The following is a 15575-nucleotide window of genomic DNA, read 5'->3' as shown; positions in this document are numbered from 1 at the left end:
GGAGACAAATGAAAATGAAAACACAATGATCCAAAATCTATGAAACTCAGCATAATAAAAGGGAAGTATAAAGTGATACAACTATAGTTCAGGAAACAAGAAAACACCTGAACCTTGCATCTAAAGAAACTACAAAAAGAACAAACAAAACCCAGTGTTGGGGAGTTCCCATTGCGGTGCAGCAGAAATGAATCGGACCAGGAACCATGAACTTGCAGATTCAATTTCTGGCTTTGCTCAGTGGGTTAAGGATCTAGCATTGCTGTGAGCTGTGGTACAGGTCACAGACACAGCTCAGATCCTGCATTACTATGGCTGTGGTGTAGGCCAGCAGCTGTAGCTCTGATTGGACCCCTAGCCTGGGAACCTCCATATGCCACAGGTGTGGCCCTAAAAAAGAAAAAAAGCAAAACAAAGCAAAACAAAAAAAACAATGTTGGTAGAATGAAAGAAATCATAAGGATCACAGCAGAAATAAATGAAAGAGACTTAAAAGAAGTAAAAAGATAAATAAACAAAAATTTGAAAATTTAAACAAAGTTGATAAACCTTTAGCCACACTCTGAAGGAAAAAAAAAAAAAAGTGCCCAAATAATAAAATCAGAAATGAAACAGAAGTTCAGCTGACACCACAGAAAAATACAAAGAATCCTAAGAGATTCCTACAGACAAACACCAATAAAATGGACCATCTAGAAGAAATGGACAAATTTGAGAATGTACAATCTCCCAAGACTGAATCACGAAGAAACAGAAAATATGAACAAACCAATTACTGGTAGGGAAAATGAATCGGTAACTTAAAAACAACAACAACAACAACTCCAAACAAAAAGAAGTCCAGAACTAGAGGGCTTCAAAGGTAAATTCTGCCAAACAGAGAAGAGTTAACATCTGTCTTTCAAATTATTCCAAAAACTTGCAGAGTAAGAAATACTTTTAATTCTCTCCAGATTTATAGTTCCCAAGCAAATATCCAGCAGGCTTTTTGGTAGAACTGACAAGCTAATTCTAAAATAGACATGAAAATGCAAAAGACCTGGAATGTAAAAATAACTTTGAAAAAGATCATCAGAGTTGGAAACCTTGTACCACCAATTTCAGGACTTACGTATTTATTTGCCTTTTTTTTTTTTTTTTGGTCTTTTTGCCTTTTCTAGGGCCGATTCCTGCGGCATATGGAGGTTCCCAGGCTAAGAGTCTAATCGGAGCTGTAGCCACCGATCTACGCCACAGCCACAGCAAAGTCATATCTAAGCTATGTCTTCGACCTACACCACAGCTCACAATAATGCCGGATCCTTAACCCACTGAGCGAGGGATCGAACCTGCAACCTCATGGTTCCTAGTCGGATTCATTAACCACTGAGCCACGACAAGAACTCCTATTTATTTGTTTTTAGGGCTGCACCTGCGGCATATGGAGGTTCCTATGCTAGGGGTTGAATCGGAGCCACAGCTGCCAGCCTACACCACAGACACAGCAACACAGGATCCGAGCTGTGTCCATGACCTATACCACAGCTCATGGCAACGCCAGATCTTAACCCACTAATCGAGGCCAGGGATTGAAACTGCAACTGCTGGGAGCCGAGTTTCAAGAATGGAATCCACCAGATGACAAAGTCCAGGGGACTCTGAAGAAAGGAATCTGCCTGATGACAAAGTCCAGGAGATTCTGAAGAAAGGGCTGCAAAACAACAGGCTTGCCAGACCCCCGAAACTAGAGGACTTTATGCCTGAGGAAACATACCTTTAAGTTTCTGCTCTTTTGTGAACAATCTGTGCTTTGTTTACTGTATCTAACTCCCTGTCCCTTACCTCAAGAAAGGAATTTATTAACTTTTATTATCTTTGCCTGCTAAACCTCCAACTTACCTCCGGGAGAATAGCTCCCCACTGTCTACATTCAAATGGGTCTCTGATTTGGCTTCTGTTTTTCACAAGATCTTAGATAATACTGGTATGCATTATTTAGCTAAAATTGTTTTAAGTTTTTAGTAAGTAAATAAGTAAGTTTTAGGAGTTATAGGTAATTATTGATAATTATTGATTTACTGAATTAAGTATTTTAAGTATAGAAATCTATTAATAATAAAGTTAAAAGTAAAATAGTTGTTAGGTTTATAATCAGATGATTGTTCTAAGAAAACAATGTATTTGTAACTTTTACAAAGGTCATGTGTGGCTTACGTGATTCCTAGTTCCTGCTTGATTGCTCTTTTATGGTGTTCAATTCTATTTTATGCTTTTAGACTGTACTTTACCAAATCATGTGCTTTTTAATCTTAAAAGTTTATCTATGTTTTTCGGAAAATTTTGAGATATTGATCTTCCATTGTTTATGTCAGTTTTAGCCTTTTCCCCTATGTAATCCACTGTTGTCCACCAATACATCTGAGACTGCTTGAGCACTACTCGAGAGTGTCTGCGTCTCCATTCTTCTTCCTGCACCTGCCGCCCTCCTCTTGGGGACCTCCCCTGACCGCCGGGGCAGGACCCCGGCACGCAACCTCATGGTTCCTAGCCGGATTCATTTACCATTGCGCCATGACAGGACCTCCTCAGGACTCACTTAAAAGCTACAGTTATCAACACAGTTTGATATTAGTGTAAAGATAGACACATAGCAGAGTTCTTTTGAAAGAGACCCAAATTTAAAGTCAGCTGATTTTCAACCACAGTGCAAAATCAATTCAATGAGAAAAAGATGATAGTTTCAATAAACTGTGTTGGGACAATACTATAGCCATATGCAAAGAAAAAAAAAAAAAAGAAACTGACACTTACCTCACACATAAATAACAAATTAACTAACTCTAAATAGATCACAGACCAATACCTAAGAACAGAAACTATAAAACTTCAGTAAGAAAATACAGGAGAAAATCTTGGTGACCCTGAACTTGGCAAAAATTTCTGTAACACAACAAAAAATTCTCTAACAAATCAAAAAAGAAAAAAAAAGTATACTTTATCGAAATCAAAAGCTCTGTGCATCATCAAAAGATACTGTTTCTAGGAGTTCCCACTGTGATGCAATGGGTTAAGAATCTGGCTGCAAAAATACATTTAAAATTTTTTTTAAATAAAAACAAAACAGAACAGAACAAAAAAAGTATCTGATTGCAGTGGGTCAGTTTGCTGCAGAGGTTTGGGTTTGATTCCTGGCCCAAAGCGATGGCTTAAAGGATCTAGCTACACACAGCTGCAGTGTAGCTCACAGCTGTGGCTTGGACTCAGTCTGTGGCCTGGAAACTTCCATATGAAACAAGTATAGCCACTTAAAAAAAAAAAAGAAAGAAAGAAAAGAAAAAAGATACTGTTTCTAAAGGACAGTAGAAACTATTTAATAAACTTGTTTGAAAAAGGACTTTTGTCTAAAATATATAAAGAACTCTTACAACTCAAAAATAAGACATGACACTAATAAAACAGGCAAGAGATTTAACAGACCTTCAAACCAAAGAAGGCATACAAATGGTGGATAAGTACATTTAAAGATGTATACCGCCAGTCAATAGGAAACAGCATATTAAAAACCACAATAAGATACCCCTACTTATCCACTAAAATGGGTAGAACTGAAAAGACTGACTAGGAGCTCCCGTTGTGGTGCAGCAGAAACATATCAGACTAGGAACCATGAGGTTGCAGGTTGGCTCTCTGGACTCGCTCAGTGGGTTAAGGACCTGGTATTGCCGTGTGCTGTGGTGTAGGTCGCAGATGCGGATCGGATCTTGCATTGCTGTGGCTGTAGTGTAGGCCAGGAGCTGTAGCTCCGATTAGACCCCTAGCCTGGGAACTCCCATATACCATGAGTGCAGCCGTAAAAAGCAAAAAAAAAAAAAAAAAGACTGACTATACTGAATGTTGGTGAAGATAAGAAGCAAGTGAACTCTCATATACTTGCTGGTGAGAATATAAAAACATACATTTTGGAACCACTCTGGAAAGCCGTTTAGCAGTTTCTTAAAAAGTTATATATGTACCCACATATAACTCAACCATTTTACTCCTACATATTTATGCAAGAGAAATGAAAAGCATTCAACAAAATACTAGCAAACCAAATCCAACAATATATTTAAAAGGATTATACACTATGAGCAAGTGGGATTTATCCCAGGGATGCAAGGATTTTTCAATATCTGCAAATCAATCAATGTGATACAGCACGTTAACAAACCAAAGAACAAAAACCATGTGATCCCTCTCAACAGATGCAGAAAAAGATTTTGACAAAATCCAATACCCATTTCCAATAAAAACTCACCAGGAAATGGGCTTAGAGGGAAACCTACCTCAACATACTAAAAGCATATATGACAAACCCACAGCTAACATCATTCTCAATGGTGAAAAGCTGAAAGAATTCCTGGTAAGACCAGTAACAAGACAAGGATGTCTGCTCTTGCCACTACTATTCAACATAATTTTGGAAGTCCTAGCCACAGCAATCAGAGAAGAAAAAGAAATTAAAGGAATCTAAATTGGAAAGGAGGAAGTAGAATTATATCACTCTGCAGATGACATGACACTATACCTAGAAAAACCTAAAGATGCTACCAGAATACTGTTAGAGCTCAGCAATAAATGTGGCAAAGTCACAAGATACAAAATTAATGTACAGAAATCAAATGCATTTCTATATGCTAACAACAAAAGATCAGGAAGAGGAATTAGGGAAACATTCCCATTTACCATCACCTCAAAAAAAATAAAATACTTAGGAATAAATCTACCCAAGATAAAAGACCTATACTCTGAAAACTGCAAGATGCTGATGAAAGAAATAGAAGATGACACAAACAGATGGAAAGACATACCATGCTCTTAGATTGGAAGAATCAATATTGTCAAAATGACTATACTACCCAAGGCAATCTACAGATTCAATGCAATCCCTATCAAATTACCAAAGACATTTTTCACAGAACTAGAACAAAATAAAGTTTGTTTGGAACCACAAAAGACCCAGAATAGCCAAAGACATCCTGAAAAAGAAAAATGGAGCTGAAGGAATCAGGCTTCCTGGCTTCAGACTGTACTACAAAGCAACAGTCATCAAAACCATATGATACTGGCACAAAAACAGAAATATAGATCAGTGGAACAGGATAGACAGCCCAGAATTAAACCCACACACCTACAGTCAACTAATCTACAACAAAGGAGGCAAGAATACACAATGGAGAAGAGACAGTCCCTTCAATAAGTGGTGCTGGGAAAACTGGACAGCCACATGTAAAAGAATGAAATTAGAATACTTCCTAACACAAAAATAAACTCAAAATGGATTAAAGACCTAGATATAAGACCAGATGCTATAAAACCCTTAGAGGAAAACATAGGTTGAACACCCTCTGACATAAACCATAGCAGTATCTTCTCAGATCCACCTCCTAAAACAATGAGAATAAAAACAAAAATAAACAAATGGGACCTAATTAAACTTAAGTTTCCACACAGCAAAGAAAACCCTAAACAAAACGAAAAGCCAACCCAAAGAATGGGAGAAAATATTTGCAGATGAAGAAACTGACAGGGATTACTCTCCAAAATTTATAAACACCTCCTGCAGCTCAACACACACATACACACACACACACACACAAACACACACAAAACCAAAAAACGGTCCCCTCAAAAAATGGGCAGATGTGAGCTGTGGTTTAGGTCACAGACATGGCTCGGATCTGATGTTGCTGTGCCTGTGGTATAGACTGGCAGCTGTAGCTCCAATTAGACCCCTAGCCTGGGAACCTCCATATGTGGTGAGTGCGGCCCTAAAATGAAAAAGACCAAAAAAAGGGGGCAGAAGACCTAAACAGACAATTCTCCAGAAAAGACATACAGATGGCCAAAAAACACATGAAAAGATGTTCAACATACTAATTATTACAGAAATGCAAATCCAAATTACTATGAGGTACCACCTTACACCAGCCAGAATGGCCATCATCAAAAAGTCTACAAACAATAAACACTGGAGAGGGTGTGGAGAAAAGGGAACCCACCTAGACTGCTGGTAGGAATGTAAATTGGTGCAACCATTGTGGAAAACAGTATGGAGAGTCCTCAAAAAGCTAAAAATAGAATTACCATTTGATACAGCAATCCCAATCCTGGGCATCTCTCCAGAGAAAACCATGACTCAAAAAGATACATGTGGAGTTCCGGTCATGGCTCAGTGGTTAACGAACCTGACTAGGATCCATGAGGAAGCAGGTTTGATCCCTGGCCTCACTCAATGGGTTAAGGATCCTGCCAGCCCATGTAGGGCCGGCAGATGTAGCTCCAATTTGACCCCTAGCCTGGGAACCTCCATGTGCCTCGGGGTGAGGCCTAAAAAAGACAAAAAAGAAAAAAGAAAAGAAAAGATACATATACTCTAGTGTTCATTGCAACATTACATACAACGCCCAAGACATGGAAGCAACCTAAATGTCCATGGACAGAGGAGTGGATAAAGAAGATGTGGTACATATACACAATGGACTATTACTTAGCCAGAAAAAGGAATGAAATCATGGCATTTGCAGCAACATGGAAGAACCTAGAAATGATCATGCTAAGTGAAGTTAGTCTGACAGTGAGAAACCACCATCATATGCCATCACTTCTATGTGGAATCTAAAAAAAAGGATACAGTGAACTTCTTGGCAGAACAGATACTGACTCACAGACTTTGAAAAATTTATGGTCTCCAAAGGAGACAGGCTGTGGGTGGGGGAGGAATGGCCTGGGGGTTTGGGGTGGAAATGTTATAAAATTGGGTTGTGATGATCACTGTACAACTACAAACATAATAAAATTCATTCAGTTAAAAAAAAAGACAAAGATGAGGCCTCCCAATATCATTACTATTTACGTCATATTCTAAAAATAAAAGCAATAAAAAATGAAATAAATGAAAATATTAAGAAAAAAAAATGAAAAGTATATGTCCCAGAAAGACATACATGAATGTTCATAGCAGCTTTATTTCTAATAGCCCAAAACTAGAAACGACCCAAATGATCATCAACAGTGAGTGGATAAATAAATTGTGGCATATCCACAATGGAATATACTCAGCAATAAGACATAATGCATAAAACAAAATAAATTAATTGCAAAATAATTATGTTGAGGGGGAAAGGCCAGAAAAATATATACTGTATGATTATATGAAATTCTGGAAAATGCAAAATAATCTAAATGAAATAAAGTAGATCACATAATAACAGATAAGGCAGGAGGGGAGGAGGAGGATTACAAAGAAGCATGAGGAAACTTGAGAGATGTCAAAATTTCATCAAATTGTACATCTTAACATATGCAGTTTATCACATACAAATAAATTCTATTTCTTTTTTTTCTAATGGTCACACCCGAAGCATATGGAGGTTCCAGAGGTCCAATCAGAGCTGCAGCTGCTGGCCTATGCCACAGCCACAGCAACGCAGGATCTGAGCCACATCTACAACCTACACCACGGTTCATGGCAACATGATCCTTAACTCACTGAGCATGGCCAGAGATCGAACACAAGCCCTCACGGATACGAGTCAGATTCACTTCTGCTGAGCCACAACAGGAAATCCTCAATTCTATTTCAATAGAGGTGTTCAAGGTGGGTGTGGGGAGTGTGTGTGTGTGTGTGTGTGTGTGTGAGTGAAACTGCTGATTACACAAGATTGGTTGATTTTCTTTACTTGCACACTACGAAAACAATCAAGCCAAACAAACTCTGTGAAACAAAAATATGGGGCTATTTCTGTGTTACTTCTTAATAAAAAAAGAATGAGAAGTTCCCTCATGGTGCAATGGTTTAAGGATTTGGTGTTGCCTCAGCTGTTAGCACAGGTTCAATCCCTTCCGTATGCACCGCCCCCCACCCCCCAAAAAACGAATGGACTAGATAACTTAATAAAATACAAGAAAATAAAATTTTTTTTTTTTTTTGACCACCTGGTAGCACATGAAGTTCCCAGCCAGGGATCAGATTCCAGCCACAGCTGTGACTTATGCTGCAGCTGTGGCAACAGAGGATCCTTTAACCCACTGCACCAGGCCAGGGATGGAACCTGTGTCCTGGTGCTGAAGGCACACCACTGATCCTGTTGTGCCACAGGGGAAATTCCAGGGAATAAGAATTTTTAGGATATTTGAACCACGAGGGTTTTTTTAATTTTATTTATTTTATTTATTTATTTTTTTTGGTCACACTCATGGCATATGGAAGTTCCTGTATCTTAAATCCTGGCCACAGCTGCAACCTCGGGCACAAGTACAGCAACTCTGGATCCTTTAACCCACTTAGCCTCCACAGCAATGTGAGCTGCTGCAGTTGGATTTTTTTTTTTTTTTTTTTTTTTTTTAAGCTTCAGCTAAAGCAATAGGCAAATAGGCAAGAGGTAGCAAGACCTTGGATGCAGCTGGATTCTTACCCAGTGTGCCACAGCAGGAATTCCTGAATCATGGTTTTTCGAAAACCAGACAACTGCATTGTCATGTGAAGATATTAGAAGCAATTTTAAGCTAAGTAAAAAAAAAAAAAAAAAAAAAAAAAAAAAAAAAAAAAAAAAAAACTGAGACGAACCATAGGCAGCATTCATACAAGCAAAGAATATCAAATAATTTTAGAATTTTAGTGCTTGAAAAGTTTCTCTAGCCCAAAGTCCACATTTTATAGCAGAAAATATAAAGTCCAGAGAAGTCAACTATTCAATGTCACAACAAGCCAGAGACAAGACTATAATCAAATTTGTACAATTTTAACTTAAAAGGTATTTTAAAATCAATTACCAATCCATTATCATACTGGTCAATTTCTGATCCAATAATATTTACTGAACATTAACTAGGTGTTATAGGAATATACAACAATTTTCACTCCCCAAGGAGTTTTCAATGTCATTTGTGAGGCTTATTAAATATTTAAGGTATAAATGTTATTTTATTTTATTTTTTTGTCTTTTCCTAGGGCCACGCCTGCGGCATATGGAGGTTCCCAGGCTAGGGGTCCGATCGGAGCTGTAGCCACTGGCCTACAACAGAGCCACAGCAATGCCAGATCCGAGCCACATCTGCGACCTACACCACAGCTCTCAGCAACGCCAGATGCTTAAGCCACTAAGCGAGGCCAGGAATCAAATCCGCAACCTCATGGTTCCTAGTCGGATTCGTTAACCATTGAACTTCGACGGGAACTCCAAATGTTACTTTTTTTAAATGAAACCTACAGTGTCAATGGAATCAAGGTATGCTGCTCATAATAAATTCCTTTTTTTTTTTTTTTTTTTGAGCATTCTCAATTTAGACAGTTAATCTGGCTTGGGTATTTTTATAATACGCATGTAAAGAAAATTAACCAATCTTGTCTAACCAGTTTTTCCACATAAACATTTAAAGAATGGAAGGGCTGCAAACTGGCAGCCCATGAGCTATGCTCCACAGTTTTGTCTGGTCTGCACAATGTTTTTAAAAAGCTGAATATGTAGCTAACATTTAAAATGGGTAGATCTTACATTAAAATCTGGGTTTTCAAATTTTGTTGAAACATCAGAAAATCTGACACTATTAGACATACCTCCTTCATGATTAAGCTCCTGGGCAACTTAGACAAATAATTACTGTTTCCAAAGACCTCATGGTTTATTGTTAGAGGCAATCATATAAACAAATTATTGTAGTATGTTATATATAGTCTTGCTATGTGCCAGACTGTACAATAAAAATGAGACTAGGATAAGATGGAGGAGTTCCCATTGTGGCTCACCAGGTTAAGAACCCAACTAGTATCCATGAGGATGTGGGTTCCATCCCTGGCCTTGCTCAGTGAGTTAAGGATCCAGATTTGCTGTGAGCTGTGGCATAGGTTGCAGAAGCAGCTCAGATACGGCATTGCCACAAGCACAGCCCTAAAAAGCAGAAAAAAAAAAAAAAAAATGGAGGAGGGAAGAGGTGATCAATTTTGTTAAAAAACATATTACTTTAGGACTTCCCGTGTGGCTCGCAGCATAACTTCTAGGTGTTGCTTCTACAGTGGCTGGGCCTCAACCCCTGGCTCAGGAACTTCCATATTACAAAAACAAAAACAAAAACAAAACAAAACATATTGCTTTGGGAGTTCCCATTGTGGTTCAGCAGTAATGAACCTGACTAGTATCTGTGAGGATGTGGGTTCAATCCCTTGCTTTGCTCAATGGGTTAAAAATCCAGAGTTGCCATGAGCTATGGTGTAGGTTGCAGGTGGATCTGGCATGGCTGTGGCTGTGGTGTGGCTGGCAGCTACAGCTCTGATTCAGTCCCTAGCCTAGGAACTTCCGTATGGCGCAGATGTGGCCATAAAAACAAAACAAAACAAACAACATATGGCTTTGGAGTTCCCTGATAGCTCAGCAGATTAAGGATCTGTCATTTTCACTACTGTGGCAGGGGTTCAATAACTGGCCTGGAAACTTCCACATGCCACAGGCACAGCCAAAAGAAAAGTATACTGCTCTGGAAAGGTTTCATGGAAGAGGCAGCACTTAAGCTATGTTTTTAAGAGTAAGTTTTTGCTACGTGAATAGGACACAGAAAGACATTTCCGACAAGCAGCAGCATGTTCAAGGTTGTCCAATCATATACAGCTAGCAAAGATGAAGTATAAGTTTTCAGAGTTTGAAAAAAAATGATTATGCCTTGAAATATGGGCAGCTGGGAGATGACGAAGAACTCTTGGTATTTCATGCCAAGGAATGTGGGTTTCATCCTACACATCAGAACTGTTCCTATAGTGCCCCTAAGGAGACTGCTCATGACTCAGCCCCAGTGGGAGAAAAAATAAAAACGGAAAGGAAATGACGGCTGACCGCCACCCTCCATCACTGATTTAACTAGAGGATCTCTACTTCTATTCTATGAAGTAAAGTTCTATTTTAATATTTCTTTGGACCAAAAATTCTGTTATAAAACAAAAAAAATTTTTTTAAGCTTGAACATGAGCCAATAAAAAATATTTACCAAGAAATTAAATAAGATTAGTATTTGGGAAAGTTCTCTCTGGTAACATTTTCAAGGATGGATTAAAGAAGTATGAGATGAGAATGTCCCTAGTGGCTCAGCAGGTTGGGGATCCGGTGTTGTCACTGCTGTGGCTCAGGTTCAATCCTTGGCCTGGGAACCTTCCTATGCAGCGGGTATGCGCCCTCCACAAAAAAGAAGTATGAGACCAGAAAGAAATAACAATACTTAGTCACAACAACTCATGCCAAAAAAAAAAAAAAAAAAAAAAGATTTAAATCTGGGTAGTGACAGCAGAAATATTCAAATCTTATTGATATCTACTTTGTGCCAAGCAGTCTGGAATGTGCTAGGTTCAGGTTAAAGAAAATAAACTCTAGAGTTATTTAAATAAAAAAGGGATTATGACTGATTAAAATGACAAGGTTAAGAAGAAAAAAGGGGAGTTCCGGTCGTGGCGCAGTGGTGAACGAATCCGACTAGGAACCATGACGTTGCGGGTTCGATCCCTGCCCTTACTCAGTGGGTTAAGGATCTGGCGTGGCCGTGAGCTGTGGTGTAGGTTGCAGACGTGGCTCGGATCCTGCGTTGCTGTGGCTCTGGCGTAGGCCGGCAGCTACAGCTCCAATTAGACCCCTAGCCTGGGAACCTCCATGTGCCGAGGGAGTGGCCCAAGAAATGGCAAAAAGACAAAAAAAAAAAAAAAGAAGAAGAAGAAAAAGTAATTAAGTTTGGTAACCAACTTGAATACATACATGTACAGAGAGTTGTGATTTAAACTTAGAATAAAATCATGGAGTTACCATCATGGATCAGCGGAAACAACCCGACTAGTACCCATGAGAGGATATTGGTTCAATCCCTGGCCTCGCTCAGTATGGTTAAGGATCTGGAGATGTGGTGCAGACCCAAGACACGGCTCGGATCTGGTGTTGCTGTGGCTGTGGTGTAGGCTGGCAACTACAGCTCTGATCCAACCCTAGGCCAGCAGCTCTGGCTTGGATCCAACCCCTAGTCTAGGAACCTCCATGTGCCACAGGTGCAGCCATAAAAAAACAAAAATAAATAAATAAACAGAACAAAATCATAAAATCCTCATCTTCAAACCAGGCCAAAAGACATATGTTAAGGAAGTGTAATCTAGACAAGGCAAAAAATTATAGCTATGACTGAACTTCAGGAGCAAAGCCCCCAGAATATTTACCAGAGGTTTATACAAAATCAGAGCCATTTTTGAATGCCATCATAAACAACAAACCTATATACTTGCTAGCTAACACATGGCCAACAAGTTTACTAACATTCCATAATCCCTAGATTAAGTATATAATGAGTTGCCCAATTTTGCTTATGGTTAGTCTTTACTATTTTATTAGTAGACTTTTAGAATAGGTTCAAAGTATTTAAGTGGATAAATTTCTCAAGCATCAGAAGTGTGCAAAGATGTGAATTTCCTGGTTTTTCATCGAGTCCTAAGCTAAAAGAAATGTAGTGCTACTTCCATGAATCTGGTTTTTAGCATAATTGCTTTCCTTGATAATGATTTTGGCAGGGGGAGAGCATGAGGGAGATGAAGAAAAGAATGAGGTGGGAACCCTTACATCCTTCAAAAGAGAATCCTATTTTCACTGCTATTCATGAGTTATTGCAATCTCTTTGATAAAGACTATAATTAATATTAAGTACACAAATAAACTCATTCAGAAAACTCCAAAAAAAGTCCTTCAGTGAGAAAATTGACCAAAACATCCTCTTTATCAAAAGAGCCTTCATACCTCATTGATTTATGATGCCTAATCCATTGAAGCATAGATCAAATGCTAATTACTATTTCCAAATAGGTGACTACAAGTTATAAAACTCATGCCTCCAACATCAGAAAGAACTGGTTATAACTTCAAGTATATTGCCAAACCATACATATTAGAAAACATTCTAAGAGAAGAATTGCACCGATTCTGAGAGAAGACTTGCATGAGCCTGTGGCTACTTAGTTAAAAAAAAAAAAAAAAAAAAGGTATCTAACTAAAACAAGAAGAATTAGAAAATATTCTCCAAGTATCTTTATGTGGGACAAAGTAAGTGCTTGCATTTACAGAAAGGAAAAAAAACAAAAATAAAAACCAACAATGGGGAATAGAAGAATTACCTGAGGGCAGCAAATTCAGACAAAAGGTCCCTACTCCTGGTGAAAGCAAGTAGTCAGTTGCCAAGGTTTCTTAGACTCCTCTGGTACTCATTTGGGTGATTATGAAATTCACAGCACACCAATCTCCACCACAGCCAGCAGGGATCGCTGCAGGGAATGGGTACACAGGGGACACAGAAGGGAGCAAGTTTAAGGGAAGGAAGAGGAAAGGAACGATATGATAAAAATATTCAGCTGTGATGCACTTTAAAGAAAAATACACTTGTATTTCACACTGGATTATCTAAAGGCAAATGCTGTTTAAATTCTAAGATAAATGAATCATTCATGATTTTCTTCATTCTCTGCACCACTCAAATCAATATATTTAAAAATCTATATTAAAAATATTAACAAAAATGAGATAGCTATGCTGTATAAAAGTTATACAAAGGCTGAACTTTACAATTCAACATTAAATGAAAACAATTAGGACAAGCACTCTGAAAGACAAGCAACCCACAAATTGTCAAAATTTTAACTGTCAAAAAGCCAAGTTAAAACTATAATCCTCATTTCATTTCATTTCATAGACAATACTAAAGAGTAAAGTTATCTATGAAAAATAACCCACAAACCAAAGTGATTCAACAATAAACTATATTATCTATATATTCAAAAGCAAATTGGAGACTATAATATCAGAAAAAAATTAAAATTTTTTTGGATATGAATCAGCTTTTTAATCCTGCCAGAAATGTATTCAAGTTTATGGATATATGCATTTACGTCCCAAGTATTCTATGAAGGCCAAAGTAGTATAAATTTATTTCTCCAGTTAGCTAAAAATGTTTCTGAACAAGTGCTATGTATCATACTTCTGTGCCAGATGCTGAAGATACAATGGTGAATAAGACAAGTATAGTCACTGCCCTCAGATTTCAAAGCCTATCAGGGTTATTCTGCCTTTAAAGAGATGACAGTCTATGGAACTAATAAACATGAAGCTTTTGTTTTAGTAGATAGACCATCGTAAAGGAAAACAATATGAAGCTATGACAGCAGTAGCAAAAAGAAGTCTGAGATTCCTCTCTTAATGATGCTTTTGGGTAGAAAAAGAGTACATTATATATATAGCTAAAATTAAGTATTAAAGGATAAACTAATATAGAGACTCAAATTTTATACACAGCATTCATTTTGGCTGGGAGAAGTCTCAATGAATTATCAAACAGCCCAAAAGTAAGTCTAATGCCTAGAAAAAAATCAAGCAAACAGGAGTTCCCATCATGGCTCAGCAGTAACAAAACTGACTAGTATCCAGGAGGAGACAGGTTCAATCCCTGACCTTGCTCAGTGGGTTAAGGGTCCGGCATTGCCGTGAGCTATGGTGTAGATCACAGATGTGGCTCAGATTCCTTAACTGTGTAGGCTGGCAGCTGCAGCTCTGACTGGACCCCTGGACTGAGAACTTTCATATGCTATGGGTACAGGCCTAAGAAGCAAAAAAAAAAAAAAAAAAAAAATCAAGCAAACAATAAATTACTATATCCTGAATCATATTTGCTCAGCTTTTAATTTTGTTTTAATCACTTGGTCTTGATATGTCAACTGCCCATATTTCACTCATGCAAACAGTCATAAAGTTAGAGGTTTTTGTTTTTGCTGTTTAGGGTTGCACCTGTGGCATATGGAGGTTCCCGGGCTAGGGGTCCAATCGGAGCTGTACCATTCTACACCACAGCCACGTCAGATCCAAGCTGCGTCTGCGACCTACACCACAGCTCACAGCAATGCCAGATCCTTAACCCAGTGAGCAAGGCCAGGGATTGAACCCACAACCTCATGATTCCTAGTCAGTTTCATTTCTGCTGTGCCATAAGGGGAACTCCTCTGTTTTTAACAGCTGTACCTGAGCCATACGGAAGTTCCCAGGCCAGGAGGTGAAAAAAAGCTGCGGCCTATGCCACAGCAACACCAGATCTGAGCCACATTGGCAACCTATGCTGCAGCCTATGGCAACAATGAATCCTTAACCCACTGAGCAAGGCCAAGGATCAAACCTGCATCCTCACAAGGACAACACTGGCTCCTTAACCTGTTGACCCACAACAAAACTCCCAAGAGCCGTCAAGTCTTTCTTTCACTTGTAACTTACATTCAATCTGAGGTAATATCAACCTGTAAACATCAATATTTAATAGAAATATTAAATTATTCATCCTAAGTAACATAATATACAGAATTTAAAACATATAACTGATAAGTGATCAACTTAACTATGAAATGCTTATTAGACTGGAAACTGCAGTATTAAAGCAAAGTGTAATATTGCAAAAAGCGATATTGTGAAACAATTACATAAGAAAAAGAACTGAATGGAGAAACTGTCCTTCCCCAGCTTTAAAAAACTGCTGAGTCAAAAGACTATTTTCCCAAGATTCAAAGGACT

General features: G+C 38.3%; 1 protein-coding gene across 4 annotated transcripts in view; it reads right to left on the bottom strand.

Moving 5' to 3' along the window:
* Positions 1–15575, bottom strand: part of UHRF1BP1L (UHRF1 binding protein 1 like) — a 106126-nt gene that overhangs the window by 81661 nt on the left and 8890 nt on the right. The window contains exon 2 of one of the 4 annotated variants that reach the window (XM_005664214.3): positions 13145–13291. The exons of the other annotated variants lie outside the window; for them this stretch is intronic. The gene's annotated coding sequence lies outside the window, so the exon portion shown is untranslated. The remainder of the gene's footprint in view (positions 1–13144; positions 13292–15575) is intronic. 4 annotated transcript variants of the gene reach the window in all.

Source organism: Sus scrofa, chromosome 5, assembly GCF_000003025.6.
Source record: "Sus scrofa isolate TJ Tabasco breed Duroc chromosome 5, Sscrofa11.1, whole genome shotgun sequence".
Lineage (NCBI taxonomy): Eukaryota > Metazoa > Chordata > Mammalia > Artiodactyla > Suidae > Sus > Sus scrofa.
Note: the sequence above shows the minus strand (reverse complement) of the source record. Positions and strands in the feature narration are given on the sequence as shown.